At 44.5% G+C, this 10,704-nt stretch overlaps 1 pseudogene; it reads right to left on the bottom strand.

Moving 5' to 3' along the window:
• Positions 1-2,316: 2,316 nt before the first annotated feature.
• On the bottom strand, positions 2,317-9,307 carry LOC147092638 (uncharacterized; annotated as a pseudogene).
• Between the last annotated feature and the right edge of the window lie 1,397 nt (positions 9,308-10,704).

Here is a 10,704-nt window from a genome sequence, read left to right as displayed (position 1 = left end):
GGGAAACAAACTGAGTCAAACCTCGGATCTGATGCAAATTTTGTCTCTCCGTTATTAGAGGAAACATGGAAGCAATATCAGGAAATCAATGCAGAGATTGTATTGTCTCAAAATTATCTCAATGGGGGTAATTTGAACTTTTGTCACTACTGTGTAACGGACGGCATTGGATCCACCTACCGCCCATTATACACCTTGCCCATTTTCCTTTCAGTTGATCTCAACAGAAAATAAAATTGTGAGTGGTGTAAACTGGCTAGCAATTCACTATCACTGATTTCGCGCTACTGGTGAAGGACAATTCAAACTTCTCCGTATGTATTAAATGAAGTGCTGTCTGTGTGAAGCCTTTAAATGTCCCTCAGTCCGGTCTCATTCCCCAATGATGAGAATTGCCCTCCTGGAGCTCAGTGACCGGCCCCGTCATGTATGCGGAAACTTGTCTCATTTCTGCTGCTCCTTATATCCCGGTGTTTATGGCAACGGGGCGATTTTCCCCGAATTAAATGATACAGAGGTGATACAGAGGTGATTTCCCTGTACTTTAATACTCTGTGCATTATATTAATCTACATAATATCTTGGTGAGTTATATTGTGAAACGAGTTAAATACCAGTGCAGATAAAAATCGTTAAAAGATATATTATTAACTCGTTTGGCGTATTTATTTTCTGCTGCCATTATTAATCCATATAATGTAATTTTCTGTTCTAATTTCATGGTTAAATTATTCCAGACCCCGATAAGTATTGCAACATCCCTGATTGATGGCAAGGCTCCATTCCCATTTCCCACCTTGGAATTGTACCCTCGTTCTGTGGTTCCTTTGTAATTTTTTTATGAATCTGCTTCTCTAAAGTTGAACCACAAGCTGGTGTTCTGTTCAACAACAGAAATAACAGCTACAGTAACAAATGAACAGTTACCTCAACACCCGGCATTTGTGCAGTACGGGTCCAAGCCGCTGGAGTCCTTCACACTGAATGCAGCAGTCCTGTAGATCGAGGTGTTTTATTGTATCACAGAGTCCAATGATATGAGACAGGACTGCACAGTCAATCGGGGTTAGTCCCAATAAATTTAATGTAAGTTTTTCCACAGATCCCACTGTTTTCCGAGCCAGTGCTTTATTCTGAGACTCAAACAGGTAGTGGAATGTGTTCAGGAGTTACATTTTATCAATTTCACTCTCTGTGTTTCCAATCTGTCCTTCAACCTTCTCCTTCACCCAGTCAATCACTCGGCAGGTGGTTTGATGAAGAAGTGGACCCAGAAACTCCTCCAGGGGTCGAGCTGCCTGTGGGGAGGAGAGACCAGCAACAAAACGGGGAAATATCTCAAATCGCCCATCTTCCTTGCTGTGGGATTCTCTGAGGAGTTTCAGGATGTCGCCGGGATCTGGAATCAGGAATTGTGCGAGTGCAGCTACAAACTCTTGGATGGTGAGGTGCGGGAATCTTATACTCCACGCTCTGGGCAGAATCATCTCTCTCCAAAAGTTCCATCATGAACATAGACAGGAACTGGGTAGGTTGCAGATTGTACTTGATCAAATCTCCATTTCTAAACACAATCTTCTCGCAGACTGCTGTGAATGCCATCTCACCAAGCTTCAGTAACACATCACGGAGGCTATCAATCTTTCGGCCATGGTTTTCCAGAATGTTGTAAATATAGTAGGAATATAGTTGGGTGATGGCCTTGGGACCTCGCTGCAGATTCCTGTCTCTTTGTGTAAAGAAGGGACCCAGTGCCAGACCAAGGATCCAGCAGTTTGAAGGGTTGTAGCGCATGGTGTACAGGATCGCGTTCTCCTCCACATGCTTGAAAACAACTGTTGCCATCGTCTTCTCTTCAAAAAACTTGTTGAAATATTCCTTCCGTTCTTCACCAACAAATCCCAGGGTTTCAGCCCAGACACTGATCTCAGCCTTTTCCAATAACTGTATTGCAGTGGGGTGGCTGGTCACCAGCACTGAACATCCTGTGAGCAGCTTGTGCTGTATTAAACTGCAAACAATGTCAGACACTTCACAGCATTCTCCTGGATCTGTGCACCTGTAATCATCCACTGTATTTCTCTGATTATAAGCAAAATCGATCCTGTCCTTGAATTCATCCAAACCATCGAATATAAACAGCAATCCCCCTGGGTTCTTCCAGAGCTCTCCCAGAACATTCCCAAAGTAAGCATAGAAATTGAGTATCAGATTCCTCAGGTTTATTCTACAGTTACATAGATACATAGATACATAGAAGATAGGAGCAGGAGTAGGCCATTCGGCCCTTCGTGCCTGCTCCGCCATTCGATGAGATCATGGCTGATCTTTTAATTCAGTATCCCGTCCCCGCCTTCTCTCCGTAACCGTAATAGCGTTCAAATCCCGGAATTTAAAGCAGAAAACAAATTGAAAGTTTGGGTATATTTTCCCAGTGGCCCAGTCATGAACAATCTTTTGTACCATTGTTGTTTTTCCAATCCCCGCGACTCCGCTCACTGCTGCTGAATTCCCAGAATTGGATTTTCTCCAGGAAAAACTGCTCTGGAACAATTGATCAGTTCGGAATTTTTCCAGCTCTCTCTGGAGATTTTTCTCTCTCCACTTTTCATGGTCTCGGCCTCTTGCCAGCAGTTCCTGTTCGACAAGTGTCCGATCTCGAACAGTAGAAATGACCGTTAGCTCAGCGTATCGATCAACCAGCTGGGAAATCTTAACCTTCTCCTTTATTAGGATAGTGTTCACTCTCAGTGTTCCACTTTGTACCTGGAGAGTTTCCTTGTGTTTCTGTTGAACATCTTCAATTAGAATAGACAGAAAGTGGTTCTTAATGTTAGTTGTATTAAAATAAAACAACTTCTCAATAACATTTTACTAGTCAGTGAAATGTTGCGAGATTCCTGGGATGGCAGGACTGTCATATGAGGAGAGATTGGTTCGACTAGGCCGGTATTCACTACAGTTTAGAAGAATGAGAGGGGATCTCATTGAAACGTATAAAATTCTGACAGGGCTGGACAGACTGGATGCTGTGAGGATGTTTCCCCTGGCTGGGGGGTCTAGAACAAAGGGTCAGTCTCAGGACCCTGGGCAGGTTATCTGGGGTAGTGTGGGCACTGGGAGAGGGACAGACTGTGAATGTACAGAAGTTACGCTGTGTTATCTTTTTCACCGATGGGTAATAGAGCGGGAGACAAGTTACCAGGGAGAACACTCAGGGGCAGTGTAATTTGAGAGAAGAGACAATTGGTTGTGTTTCTGTGGATACACTGAGAGATGGGGCAGGTGGGTTCATCTCTAACAGGGAGAGACTTGTTTGGACCAAAGTGGCCTTTTGTTTCCCTAGATATCCTCCTCTTGTGAATCAGAAAATGCAAATAACTTTTCCAGTGATTTTACACTCACATTATTTACTTCATATAACAGTCTCTTCACATAACCGATTAGAATCAGAAATAGAACTACCGCCCAATTCACTCAGTGTTACATTGGGAAAGAAAAGATTGAGTGTTCATTTGAACTGCTACAATAATTACACTCCATCATTTAATTTGGATATGGGTTTCCTACAATAAGTATTGAAAATTACAAATATATTTCTGATAATCAGTAAATTGGGATTCAAATTCCTCCTGAATGAAAGGACATTTGAGCAGTACAACAAGCTTCTCTGTGTCTAGATTGTCTGTTTCATTGCCAGTGGTAATCTGTCCAATCAATTTCTAATCATGCATAACATGGTCAATCCCTCAATTTCCTCCTCGGTTAATGTATGAGTGTGTGAACATCTGAACATCTTCTCAGATTGGATCGAGCACAGTTGGACAGGTCATGACGTGATGTACAATGAAAATATTTCACTGTTTCCCATTTCTCAAATATTTTTCTGACAATTTATGCTGGAATTGAAGCCCACGTGCACAGTAACTTGCACATCAGGCTCAAGGTCCTTTGATTCAGTGTGTCAGAATTCTGCCAGGTGAGTATGGGGTTTCACAGTAGATCAGGATCCTGCCAGGTGTGTATGGGGTTTCACAGTGTATCTGGATCTTGCCAGGTGTGTGTGGGGTTTCACATTGTATCAGGATGCTGCCAGGTGTGTAGGGGGTTTCACAGTATATCAGGATCCTGCCAGGTGTGTATGGGGTGTCACAGTGTATCAGGATGCTGCCAGGTGTGTATGGGGTTTCACAGTGTAACAGGATCCTGCCAGGTGTGTATGGGGTTTCACAGTAGATCAGGATTCTGCCAGGTGTGTATGGGGTTTCCCAGTGTATCAGGATCCTGCCAGGTGTCTATGGGGTTTCACAGTGTATCAGGATGCTGCCAGGTGTGTATGGGGTTTCACAGTAGATCAGGATCCTGCCAGGTGTGAATGGGGTTTCACAGTAGATCATGATGCTGCCAGTTGTGTATGGGGTTTCACAGTGTATCAGGATGCTGCCAGGTGTGTATGGGGTTTCACAGTGTATCAGGATGCTGCCAGGTGTGTATGGGTTTTCACAGTGTATCAGGATCCTGCCAGGTGTGTATGGGGTTTCACAGTGTATCAGGATCCTGCCAGGTGTGTATGGGGTTTCACAGTGCATCAGGATCCTGCCAGGTATGTATGGGGTTTCACTGTGTATCAGGATCATGCCAGGTGTGTATGGGATTTCACAGTAGATCAGGATCCTGCCAGGTGTGTATGGGGCTTTACAATCTGCATCTCGATTAACTGGAGTAATATAAATCTGTAAATTTACAAATAATTCAGAACACAGAAGATTTGAAGATTTAAAAATCTAAATAAACATTTATTCTTTTTCCCCAGCCTTTGAATTTTTGATTCCCAGTTTCTGACAAACTCTTAACAAACAGCAACAGTCAAACATTATTATTCTCAGAAGTGAAATAAATGGTTTGAAATCGCCATGTCATCACTAACCTTCCAGTTGACTGGGTACTTGGATAAACCTCATGCGATGTTCATGTAAACAAATGGATCAGAACCTGTTTAAATCAATGACCGTTCATGAAATCAGATCTGTGTAATATTATAGTAAAATCTGCAAAGTTTGAACCTGAATTTGAATTCAGCGTCTGAGTTTACCATGCCAAGTTCCTGCATTTCTTTCAGTATTTTGTCCAGCTTTGGCACCCCATGGCGCATTTTTAAAAAGGATTCCCAAATCACCCTTCGGGCCCGGGAGCCTTTCTCCATCACCAGATTTAGGAGAAGTTTGGAACTGTCCGCCCGGTTTCCCTTCTCCGCGAGCTCAGTGACTTTCTGTAAAGTATAATAATTAATATATTGAGGAGCAGAGTGAAAGACAAACACTGAGAATGAGAAGGAAAGGATCAGCTCAGTGATGGGATCACCCAGTTGTTTTGAGCACAGAAGGTAATCACTGGGCCGGGTACTGATCCATTCTGAACAGGGGCTGAATATTCCGTAAACATCTTGAATTAAGGCAATGATGGGAAATCAATATGATGTAACTAGAACAAGAAGGATGAGGTATTAATGGTTTGAGTGACGCTCGATGAAAGTGCTAAGTTTAAAGGAGTAGCTGAAGGAGGAGAGGCGGTGGGCTTTAAGGGTTGAACTACAGAGCATGGGGCCTTATGCAACAAAATGTTCGGCCAACACTGGTGAAGGCAGGAGGATGTGCCACAGTTAGAGGAACAGGTAATTCTAGAGTTGTGGGACTGCTGTGGGCCTGCAGGAGATTACAGAGATAGGGAAGGGGGAGGCCATGAGGGGATTTGAACAGGAGACTGAGAATTTTCAATTGGAGGCATTCGCGGGCCAGGATCCACAATAGGTGCGTGAGTGATAGCTGAGTGGGCACTGGGCGGGACAGCTTACAGGCAGCAGAGTTTTGGATGAGCTGAAGTTTACAGTGGGCGGAGAAGGGGAGGCCGGCCAAGGCAGAATTGGTATAATCGAGTTTAATGGGGACAAAGTAACGGATGATGGCTTCAGCAGCAGATGGGCTGAGAGGGGTGGAGACGGCCAATGTTATGGAGGTGTAATTAGGATGTATTTCTCACGGAGAGGATATGGAGTTCGAAGCTCAGTTCGAGAGCAAATAGGACGCCGAGTTTGAGAACCGTCAGGTTAAGCCTCAGAGAGTGGCCGGGGAGGGGGATGAAATTAAGTATCGAGACAGTGGTCGTGGTGGGGGTGGATTACAATGCTTCAATCTTCCCAATGTTTAACTGGAGGAAAATTCAAACTAAATAAATGACAGAATATTTTTAATAGATCCAAAACAGTGAAATAATATATAAATATGCAACTCAATATTTCAGCCCCAGCCTTGCTCTCAGTACCCAAAATAAAGTAGAAATCCATTCATTAAAGTTAGCAGACAGGAAATTACAGACTGAATTAGTTCAATTTCCTGATCTTCTGCCCTGGGGAGTGACGTTCCACACCAAGAGCTCAGGCGCAGAACATGTAACTCTATTCTGCACGATGTGGATAGAAATAATAATTCACTCACACAACTACTGTGGAAGTAAATCGACAATTGTTATACTGGATGATTCTGTTGTTGCGTGGATAAAAGGAAAGATAGAATATGGGGAATGAACAGAAGATTGGGATTAGACTCGGTGGGATATTACGATAATGGGTAGTGAGCAGGAGGTTGGGATGAGACTAAGTGGGATATTAACGGTATTGGGTAGTGAGCAGGAGGTTGGGATTAGACTAGGTGGGATATTAACGGTAATGGGTAATGAGCAGGAGGTTGGGATTAGACTAGGTGAGATATTAACGGTAATGGGTAGTGAGCAGGTGGTTGGGATTAGACTAGCTGGGATATTAACGGTAATGGATAGTGAGCAGGAGGTTGGGATTAGACTAGGTGGGATATTAACGGTAATGGGTAGTGAGCAGGAGGCTGTGATTAGACTAGGTGGGATATTAACGGTAAGGGGTAGTGAGCAGGTTAGGATTAGACCAGGTGGGATATTATCGGTACTGGATAGGGAGCAGGAGGTTGGGATTAGACTAGGTGGGATATTAACGGTAAGGGGTAGTGAGCAGAAGGTTACGATTAGACCAGGTGGGATATTAACGGGAATCTGTAGTGAGCAGGAGGTTGGGATTAGACTAGTTGGGATATTAACGGTAATGGATAGTGAGCAGGAGGTTGGGAATAGACTAGGTTGGATATTAACGGTAAGGGATATTGAGCAGGAGGTTGGGAATAGACCAGGTGGGATATTAACAGTAAGGGGTAGTGAGCAGGAGGTTGGGAATAGACGAGGTGGGATATTAACGGTAAGATGTAGTGAGCAGGAGGTTAGGCTTAGACCAGGTGGGATATTAACGGGAATCTGTAGCGAGCAGAAGATTGGGATTAGGTTCGTTTGCCTAGATTTTCAACTTGACGGCTGCTACCTGATGGACCGTCCTTTACACACCCTGCCCGATTATCATTTGCATTTAGTTCTATTCCATTGAAGGCAACTGGCAGAATATAGGCTGCTTGCTGTAATTTCCTGAAGTGCTCTCCTGGGGTGTGACACTCCACCACAGGTTCTATCGCCCGTATTGTGTCTCCGCCAAAATTGAAATTGACTCCGTGAAGTATGGGGGAGAAAATAAAGCTTGCACGGCATCAGTCTTTCAATCCTCACAGTTTTGGGCTTAGTTTCCCGATTTGGGTCTCACGCATTTTAATATTTTTGTTCCTGTTCTTCAAATGCCTCTCATTCACTCTGCAGAGGAGTTTTGTCATCTCTCAGTTCCTTAATTTTCTTTAAGTAATTCTCAGTTCAGTCAACTCATGACCTTCCATTTAATCCCTGTCTGTTGCCTCTGGTATCTCCGTTTCCCAGTCCCACTAAAACTTTTCCCTTTTTTTTCAGTCCACACAAGAGTTATACCTGAACCGTTCGCCTGTCCTTTGTACAGATACTGTCGGATCCGCTGGGTATTTTCCCCTCTTCGCATCATTGTTTCAGATTCACAATATTTTCAGTTTTATCCATTTCTTTCCTATTGGGCCTGTTTCATTTCAGTAACACCCTAAGTTCTGATTTCCTATCAGTTCTGTGATGTTTAAATAATCCAAACTCATTCCGTGTCCCTCCCACTTACCCGATGTTCTTGTCCACTGAAATGCCTCATATGTTAACAACAAGCTGACACCGTCCACCCCTCCTCCAATCGCCTGTTCCAGTCTGTCCCGGTAGAATTTTGTCAACTGAAACAGCTAGTAATCGTCGTACTTTGTCAACAACTCAGTGATTGTAGAGTTCGGATCTGTGAACACAAATGGAGAAAACAAAACACATTATCCACTTTCAACCCAGCGACTACATTTCTTCTTATACCAAACGGCTGAAGCCTCCTGTGAGCCATATCATCCATCACCTTCTGATAACCCATATACACCGCATGTACGACATTCCTTTGACCTGTATAGTCACATCTCAACAAATCTGTATCTTAATGTGTTTCAAGATTGGGTTCATTACTGGCAAATGATGTTTAAGTTGGACAAGTGGAGTGTTGTGTGTGTGGGCAGGGCGAATGCTCAACATTCATACACCCTTCAGGGAGAAACATTAAAGAAAGTGGAGAAAGAAAGATCTGTGCAATCTAGTGTATACATGTCTAAAAGTACATGAGCAATGAAGTGAAAGCTCGAGCAATTAGGGTATTGGTTGCATTCATATGACAATTGTGTATAAGATGAGGAATAGTATTTTTTCCTTGTGCAAGACCATTGTCAGGTTCACTTGGAATACTATGCCCAGTTTGGGTCTCCTCACATGGTGGGCAATATTGTGGCTTTGGAAAGGGTGCAGAGGAGGGCCACTAGACTTTAAACCCAGTCTAAAGCTTCTTAGTTATCAAGATAGACTAAAAGAGTTGGATCTCTACACATTAGAGAAGTTTATCACCGTCCTATTCCTGTGCTCCACCTGCCTCTCACTCTCGCCCCACTCGCGGTGGCCTCCTGCTCCCTGGTACCACACTGTTCCTCAGGAAGACCCTCCTCTGAGTCACTGTCTCTATCCACCTTACAGTCCCCAATACCAGGTATCTATTGGACAGTTCCAGTACTCAGGAGCTCCCTCCATCTGTGAATGTGGTGTTCCTCTAGATGGTCACTCACTTCACTCTTTGTACTCCGCCTCTGCCCTGTTCCCTCTTCCTGTGTGAGCTGCAGGTTCATGCATGACATCTGCACCCATTCTCAGGACAGAAATTATATTTAAAGAATTTTGTGAACATGCCTGTGTCCATTCTCATTCTTTTTGAAGTTGTTGGATCTCCTCCTCTGTTTGGACCTTCAGCCATGGTGGTGACATGCGTTCCCAGGCTCTGATGCCCTGTAATAAATATAATACTAATAGGAGGGTTAGACTGAAATACTAAAATGAATAGGAGAACATTGCCTTGTTAAACATGATATCAATCCCTCCTCCCCATCAGTACAACAGCTGTTATCTCCGGGATCGAGCATTTCCCAAGAGTTACGATGAACTCTCCACATCAGGTGTGACACAGACAGCTGCCCAGTGAAATCCAGTGAGTCCCGCTGATCTTCACAACCCAGTTCCAGACGGAATCCCGTCGGCCGAGACTCCGCACTGGGAGCGCCCTGTGTGAGAATATTCTGCAGGGAAATAACGAGCGGGGGGATCATTGATGAATTGAATGATCCACCGCTCAGTTTTACGCAGTCTGGTGGTATTGGATTATTTTTATTCACAGATGTGTTGAATGTTTTTGATTGTGTTTTGACATTAAATTCCGGTACATTTTGAATAAGATATCTATCTACATAAACAATGTACAGCTGGGTGTGATCCCTCTGGTCTCCATGGGCAGTGACATTGTTCGTGGGTTCATGTTCTCTCCCCCCCATCTCTCTCTTCTCCCACAGTCTCTTTCGCTCTCTCTCTCTCTTCCCCATCTCTCTCTTCTCCCCCCAGTCTCTCTCTCTCTCTCCCCCCCAGTCTCTCTCTCTCTCGTTCCCCCCAGCCTCTCTCTCTCTCGCTCCCCCAGTCTCTCTCTCTCTCACTCCCCCCAGCCTCTCTCTCTCTCTCCCCACAGTCTCTCACTCTCTCTTCCCCCCAGTCTCTCTCTCTCTCTCTCTCTCCCCCAGTCTCTCTCTCTCTCCCCCCCAGTTTCTCTCTCTCCCCGTCCCCCGTCTCTCTCTTCTCCCCCCAGTCTCTCTCTCTCTCTCTTCCAACAAGGCACAGGGGCAGACTTTACACCGGCACCGCCGGGCACTCCAGCTAGTAAAATATAATCCGGCAGTAAAGATAAAATGTATTTAAAATGTTTTCCATATCCACCATTTCAACTGGAAACAGGAGAGAAACCCGAGGTTAAATCATTAGCAGTTCGATATTGACTCCATTACCGTGCAGGGCGTGTCTTGTCGAGGGTTAAGTTTCCTGGATTGGGAATATTGGGGAATCGGGAATTCTTTCAACTGTAAATATTTACAACTATACACAGTCCTGATCATTGAGTAAAGATTGATATTCAGGATCCTAAATCTGCCGGTTAAAGATGTTCCAATCTAATGTGTGCTGGGGTATGAGTCCTGGAGTACAGACACACACCAGCCAGCGGTGGGGCCTCGCACACAGTGGGCGGCTCCTGGGTAAACCGGGGGCAGTGAACACGGAAATTCCCCATAATCCGCCCCCTGTGTGTGAGGCCCCGCTCGGGGAGAGAACTTA

This window comes from Somniosus microcephalus, unplaced genomic scaffold, assembly GCF_052327205.1.
Source record: "Somniosus microcephalus isolate GS21.2 unplaced genomic scaffold, FLI_Smic_1.0 unresolved_chr2, whole genome shotgun sequence".
In the NCBI taxonomy this organism is placed as follows: Eukaryota; Metazoa; Chordata; class Chondrichthyes; order Squaliformes; family Somniosidae; genus Somniosus; species Somniosus microcephalus.
The sequence above is the reverse complement of the archived record's forward strand: the minus strand, read 5'-3'. Positions and strand labels throughout refer to the sequence as shown.